This window comes from Callorhinus ursinus, unplaced genomic scaffold, assembly GCF_003265705.2.
Source record: "Callorhinus ursinus isolate GAN/ISIS: 27379988/994484 unplaced genomic scaffold, GSC_fseal_2.0 scaffold4, whole genome shotgun sequence".
NCBI classification, from domain to species: Eukaryota; Metazoa; Chordata; class Mammalia; order Carnivora; family Otariidae; genus Callorhinus; species Callorhinus ursinus.
This window is the reverse complement of record NW_027397066.1, coordinates 150,412,241-150,419,777: the sequence shown is the minus strand read 5'-3', so window position 1 is coordinate 150,419,777 and position 7,537 is coordinate 150,412,241. Positions and strand designations below refer to the sequence as shown.

Sequence of the window (7,537 nt, the reverse complement as noted above, 5' to 3'; positions counted from 1 at the left end):
AATCTCATCTCAAGTCAGCAAGTCTTTAAGTCATAACTTTAAGGAGTTTGGGATTCTTTCAACTTGTATTTAATGCTTAGATCCAACTCTCAGGTGCCAGGAGATGAATATAATAATAAATTAATAAGAGCTATGATTCACTGAGCACAACTGGTTCGGGACACTGTTCTGGGCTCTTTACTACCAAGGCTAGAAGAAGACAAAGGAGTGTTAAGGATTAGATTTAGGACTTAGATTAGGTGTATTCACATCAGCTACCAGTTATTTTGAGTTTATTATGTACTAAACACTGTAATACATATTTTTAATGCATTAATCCATTTACTGTCACACAAACCTTTTGGGGAAATCAGACATTGTTTTCAAGGAGGCTTAGAACCCAAAAACTCCATGTTGCTGATGCTATTGCTATGAACATCTGCAAAAAGCTCTTTCTTACCCCAAACTCACAGCAAATTGTTGTCTTAGTCATAAAATCCCTGAGGAAACTGAGATTCTGGACTGTGGTTCCAGGCCAGGAGTAGAAGCAAGCCTGTCTGAACTCCATCCCTGCCAAGGTTCCCAGACATAAGGGCAGGAAAGGAGAGTGTCCATGGGTTCCCTTTGGTCCCTGGATCAGAAAGCAGGTGACCAGTGCCTTACCATATCTGCTTGGACCAGTAGGTCTCCTGAGGTTGTCTCAGCAACTTTCTTGGTCCTGTTGAACCCTCGGCTGGTGTAGTACAGGACTGCACCTCACCACTCCAGATGATAGGGTCCTTTCCCCAACCACTTCTATCCCTGAGTTTTCAGAGCCCAGTGGACAATGGAAGAGGCTCTGTGATCAGAACCAATGACTGGCTAGAGTGTTTTTTTTTTTTAAATGAGAATTAGCATTTATCAAGAGCCAATGCTGTGCCCGTCACACCCGTTCTATCATTTGTGCCCATAGTATCTCTGGGTTAGGTATTACTGGCACTGTTTGGAAGACAAGACAAAACCAACAAGGCTGAGAGAACAGCTGCCCAGTCTCACACAGATGGCACAAGGCAGCAGAGACCAAGCTCTTTCTTGTCTTGCACATAAACGCTGCAAGGCAGAGTGAAATACCTTGCAGAGTTAGCTTGGAGGTTTACTAACTCTGCCAAGTTTGGTGCAGGAAAACACTACCCATGTTATTAAACCAAAACCCCATGAGAAAACTTTCTAGTGGCAGAGGGTCATTGGAACGAGTATGGCCCAGGGCCTGAGAAAGACCAGCTGCTTGTGGTCTTTCCTCCCAGGCTTTTCTGGGTCAGCGGTGCCCAGTGGACCCAGTGAACCCACAGAAGCCTTCAAAGTGCTCCGTGGGAGGGGCGGGGCTCCTTGGGGGAAGCTGCTGAAGCTCTGACCACAGATCGGGGAGCCTGCCACCTCTGCCTGGTGCTTGCCGCCAGCAGGAAGCCACGAGCTATGGGAACCGATTGAGCGAACCAGAATGGGATTTTTCTCTGGGATTCTTTCAGGAGTTGCTGGTTATCACTAGAAGGCGGCTGCATCACGAGGGTGCTGGGATTGAAAAAGCTATGGTGACAAACTCCTGAGCATTATCAAGGTAAGACTCTGCATCTTTGTTTTGTTTTGTTTTTGATTTATAAAAAGCTCATCCATCCAAGGAGATTCTGCTTCTTGGGCTTTCTAAGCTGAAAAAGCCAGTGACTGTGCCATAGAGGAAAGATAGGAGAAGACTGTAGAGTGGGAATGGGGGTGGGCACACGCATGCCGGCTGTGGGGCTCCAGGCAAGTTACTCAGCCTCTCTATAAACAAGGGTAATTGTCCCTAAGGGGCAGACATGGCAGAGGTTAGCAGTGATGTATGGGGAGTGTCTGGCTCAGGGCAAATGATTGGTTGTTGCCCTTTTAAAATTTTGTTTGTTTTTAAATAAGGTTTTCCATTTTTCAGACATCGGGGGAAGGCGATGGAATATGTTTAATGATAACTTTTGGGGCTAAGAGATCAGTTTCTGAAAAGGAATGAACAGTTGATAACATATTTTGAGAGGAGTTTTAAAATTCTAGGGTTTTGGCAACAGTTCCAGTTGTTTGCTAATTGGCCATCACTTCCACCTTCAACTATCCACATTACCAAGGAACTAAAGAATTGTTATCATCGTGCTGCCATAGTTAGAGAGAAAAACTGTGCATGATACATGTAGATACTTCTCCTTCCTGGATGAGCTTGATTCCCCTCACCTTCAGTGCCGGAGGGACTTAGAATGAAGTGTGGAAAGGGAAGAACAGTAACTCCATAGTGGAGAATGCTGGCAGACACCACCTCAAGCAGGTGAATCAAGGTTAATGTCTCAAGGGATAAGTCGTGTTGTATTATATAACTTTGGCTATGGTGCAAGGAGAAAGGACTTCCCCTCTGTGTTATTCTTCCCCCAAACCCTTAACCCCAGTCTCATCATGAGAAAACATCAGACAAACCCAAAGTGAGGGACAATCTGCAGAATACTTGACCTTTGCAACTGTCAAGGTCACAGAAAACGAGGAAAGATGGGGAAACTGTTACACATCAGAGGAGCGTAAGGAGACGTGACAACTAAACTCGGAACTCACATCCAGGATTGGAGTGGGTCTTAGGGGGAAGAAGGATTTAATGAAAAATAGGTGAAATCTAAATAAAGTCTGGAGTTAAATTAATACCATTGTGCCAATGTGGATTTCTTCATTCTGGCACATGTACCGTGGTTAGGTAAGACGGAATTATTAGGGGGAGCTGAGTACAGGGTATATACAAAGTCTCTAGACTATCTTTGTAACTTTTCTGTAAACCTAAAATTATTCCAAAATAAAAAGCTAAAAAAGATTATACTCATCCTGCCTTAGAGCAGATGTGGTCAAAAGGTGAGCCTGCTTGGGAAAACTGGAATCCGTGGCGCAGTGGTCCCTGCCCTCTCTGAACTTTCTGGAACATAGCAGGCATTTTGCTTTTTTTTTTTTTACCATTTGTCTCTCCCAACCCCCACCTTAGTCCCAGAAAGTTCTGTATTTCTCTCTCTCTCTCTTTTTAAAAAAGATTTTATTTATTTATTTGAAAAAGAGAGAGAGCACAGAGGGAGAGGGAGAAACAGAATTCCCGCTGAGCAGAGAGCCCGACATGGGGCTCCATCCCAGGACCTTAAGATTATGACCTGAGCCAAAGGCAGAGGATTAACCGACTGAGCCACCCAGGTGCCCCTATATTTCTCTCTCTTTGTGGCATTTTTCATCATTCATTTAGTCTTTTATTCAGCACACATTTTTTTGAGCTCTGTGTCAGGGGCTTTAGGGCTAAGTACCCCAGCCTCTGTCCACCCAGCAGTGCTCACTGTGCTGGTTCAGGCTTGCAGGCCTCCAGGGGCATGCCCAGAGACCCAAACCTGACCCTTTCCCTGGTGAGGAAGCGGAAGGCCCGAACGGAGACAAGTGAGGGCCCTGACCCTGCGTGGAATATCAGGATGGAATCTGCCATCTTCTGGCCCAACTATCCCCACAGAATCTGTGGCCAACCAAGCGGCTGTGAGCTGTGCTGGGAACCAATTCCCTCGGAGCCCCGCTGTGGCCTGAGGAGTGTGGCCTGGGAGCCCACTGTGCCGCCCTCCCTTGAGAGTCTGCAGCAGCTAGATGGAGCCACCAGGGGCCAGCATCCTTGCTTGGAAGGGTCAGGTGTGTGGGGAGGTAGCAGGGGAGCTGGAGGGACCTGATCCCACCCCCCCAACACGTGCACACACACACACCTCTGTGCGCCCCCCCCCCGCCCCCTCCCAGGCCCAACAGAGCAGGTGTGCCCTGGTTGGAGGTTGAAGTCCCAGCCAGATTAGAGAAAAAAGAAAGAATCGTGAAGCTGTAGGAAGACAGCACTTAGATGAAAATCACAACAGTTAGATGAAGATCAGAAGCGAGAGCAGCGATTACCACTGGGCCTCGAGTCCTTTTCCCGTCACAGCTCGAGCTTCCCCCACGGCCAGCCCGCCTGCCTGGACTAAGCCAGCCCCATGCTGCTGTGGAATGCTCCAGGCCACGCTCCTGCTGCTCCCTCAACCTGGGCCCCCCCCTCCCATCCGGGCAAGTCCCACCTGTTCTAACTCCTGGACCAGTGTCACTGCCCTTCTCTACTGTCCCCAGGGCTCAAATCCAGCCCCATGTCCCCGTGAACCTCCAACACATGCCGAGGCCTCCCTGTTTGCAGGAGTTCTGGATCTGAGCTCCCCCGGGATGGGGAGCTGGCCGCCTTACATCCCCCTCTGGATCCCAGCCCTCAGGACCGTGTCTGGAGCAGGGTGGGTGCCCTGTGAAATGGTTCTTTAGGGAAAGGAACGAGGGCAAGTTCTGGAATGCCAGTGAAGATTAAGACAGGAGGAAGAAAGCTTGAAGGCAGGAGCGCACGTAAGATTTAATGACCTCCCTTAGCCACAGCGAGCTTCGCTGCCGTCGCCACGCCCGGGGTTTTAATGGGGGCCCTTGTGGAAGAGGGTGGTTGTCGCTAGGTCTCTGGTATGTTCTGGTCACTGGAAGGTGCGGTATCATCCAGAGGAAGATGCTGAGCCTTGGGGCCAGCCAGTTCTGCTCTAGGACCTGGTTCTGCCACTTCCAGCTGGACAAGTATGAGCAAAGGACCCAGGTCTCTGTAAGATGGGAGCAGGTGCACCCAGCTTCAAGCCTAGACATGAGAACTAGATTGAGCAGGGTGATTGGAGCATAGAGGAGGCTCTGCCGTGGTCCCTGCTGACCCTGCAGGACCTCCGTTCAATGCAGGCCACTATGTGCTTTCTCACCAGAGGGCTGATGTTTCCAAAACCATGTCGTAGAAAGAGGTTCTCTTGGGTGCTTTGTCCTCACCTCTTTCTGCTGGCTTCTTCACATACCTTGATACCTGAGTTGCTAGGCTAGGACCAGGGTGAGGTGAGCGAGTCACCTGGGGTGCAGAGTTTAAGGAGGCCCTCACTCTCAGGAAATGTTTGCGCAGGTTTCTCTAGTGTCTACAAGGATATGAGGTGGTCTGTGCTTAATGGATGAAGCCAGGCGTTCCAACCTCCGATACCGCAGACCCTTGATGAGTTTCATGGGGTCCAGGAGCTCTCTGAACTTGTCTGCAAGCTTTTTTGCATGTGCATACTCCCATATCGAGTGCTCCTGGCTTCCATCACATTCCCAAAAGGATCCGCCAACCCCAAATATTTGGAATCACCAAGTCCAGTATTTAGTAATGATATTTAATTTTATCTCTCAGTGCGTTGTGGGTCCCAGGAATTAGAAAGAACGTGGGCACAGGAGTACAGCAAAGCGACTGTGGCTGAGAGCTTCTCTAGCTTAGAGGTTGGATGGTCAGCCTGTGGACCAGAGGGCTTGAGTTCAAGGTGTAACCCTGTAGCTTTCTATGTGACCTTGGGCAAGTCACCAAATGTCCTTGTGAAATAACAGTAGTTTGACCTCAGTCTATACTGACATAACTCAGGTAAGTTACTTTTACCCTTGAGTCTTACTTCTTTATTTGCTAGTAACAGCACATCACGGGGTTATAAAAATTAAACCCCAAAGTCCTAATTCTTAGGTGAGTTGAAACTGAAAAGTATACAATATTTCCACCTAGATTCTATCCAGTTCTCTATGTGAGAATCACCAGAGGAGTCCCTGTAATTTGCAAAAAGCACATTGCATATTGTAACTTTTTAAAAAAAGATTTTATTTATTTATTTGACAGAGAGATATAGCGAGAGAGGGAACACGAGCAGGGGGAGTGGGAGAGGGAGAAGCAGACATCCCACTGAGCAGAGAGTTTGATGTGGGGCTCCATCCCAGGACCCTGGGACCATGACCTGAGCCGAAGGCAGACGCTTAATGACTGAGCCACCCAGGCGCCCCCGCATATTGTAACTTTTTAAATTTGTTTTTATGCACAATATTTATTTTGAAGTCTCAAAAGGAAGACCATGGTTTTGTTATGTTTCCCAAAAAGGAAATGCGTTTAATGGGACTGAGAAAAATGAATCCAGATATTTTGGGTGTGCTCCCCCCCTTCGCCATCAAGCTAGTCGGTCTTCATGCTGTGTGTCTGGATCTTGATGCTTGAGGTGTTCAAGGGATTGCATTCCAGAGTCAGGTTCAGGCACCCTTTCCTGGTGAGGGCATGTCATCCTATGCTCGAGCTGAAGGTTGCTGTAAGAAATAAGGTTATCATTACTGTGATGCCCCTGAGACCAATGTCCACCATTCCACTCAGGACCACCCTAGGAGTCGCAGGAGAATTCCTGTCAGGCTCCAGACCTGGGAAATCCATGCTTCTCTGGAGCAATGGATGTCCTAAAGACACTGATTCTATAAACCGATAACTTCCCACTCTGTGCTTTGGACTCCAGGACGCTTAGAGCCTACTTTGCATCTAACCACTAGCAATTGGGGAACCCCATCTCGTGGTCTGTATTTCTGTGTAACCAGCTTTACCCTCAGATTTGTTTCTCTGCCTTAATCTACCCTTTGGTCTTGATTTCTTCATCTCTTTTTCTCTCCTATTTATTTCATGTTTGCTTTTATAAGTAGCTTCAGATCTTTTTGGAAGCCCGAGAAAATGAATAAGTAAATAAACCAAAATAGAACAGCATTTTTGAAAGAGCTTGGTGCATGGTGTAGGTGCTCAGTAAGAGTTAATTCCCTTTCTGTGTACAAAACAGAGACCAATTCCTTATTTATTTGTTTTACCAAGGGGGCCACCCTATGGTGACATGCTCAGCTGTGAGTCTGTTATAGGTACATAAATAGCTTGTTTCACTGCCTATTTTTAGATATTCCACCTTGTATTGTTGCAAAGATCATATACAGTTATTTCATGTTAAGCTTCCCTTTATTCCTGCCATATCTATAGTACAATCAGATTTTTTAAAAGAAATTTATTTATTTCTTTAGAGAGCACACAATCGGGTTGGAGCTGGCACACAAGTTGGGGAGGGGTGAAGTGGGGAAGGGGCAAAGGGGGAGGGAGAGAGAAGCTTAAGGAGTTTCCATGCTTAGTGTGGGGCTGACACAAGGCTTGATCCCAAGACCCTGAGATCATGACCTGAGCAGAAATCAAGAGTCAGATGCTTAACTGACTGAGCCACCCAGGCGCCCCCAAATAAATTTATTTATTTATTTTAAGTATTGCATTTGAAGATGGGATCAAAAGTAATAATCCATTTCATTGATTTTATTTAGGTGGCTTTATGGGAAAGGCTCAAATCTCTTTTCCCTATGCATTCATGGGGAAAGGAATCATTTCCATATTGTGCTGTCTGTCTGTCTGATGGACTCCCTGGCATCTGTCAGTGCAGCAGGGAGGGGGAGGGCGGGGGTGGGGGCAGGGGTGGGGGAGGTTAGGTTAAGATAGGTATCTTCTAAACTGACAGCAGTGGGGGTAAATGTTCAACAACCAGCTTTCTGGGAAACACATGTACACACGTAAGTTTATTATAAACTGTACTGGTATAAAGAATATGTAACACATAATTTACAAATAATAACAAAATATGTAATACTCTTTATTATAAGTAGATAGCCATAG

The 7,537-nt window shown here is 46.9% G+C and overlaps 1 protein-coding gene across 5 annotated transcripts in view; it reads left to right on the top strand.

Annotated features, from left to right (window-relative positions):
- Positions 1-1,327: 1,327 nt before the first annotated feature.
- The window catches only part of BLK (BLK proto-oncogene, Src family tyrosine kinase), a 70,831-nt gene continuing 64,621 nt past the window's right edge, over positions 1,328-7,537 (top strand). For 2 of the 5 annotated variants that reach the window (XR_003208764.2, XM_025873749.2), the window contains exon 1: positions 1,328-1,573. The gene's annotated coding sequence lies outside the window, so the exon portion shown is untranslated. The remainder of the gene's footprint in view (positions 1,574-7,537) is intronic. The other 3 variants (XM_073892521.1, XM_025873744.2, XR_012378088.1) reach the window with 2 other exon arrangements.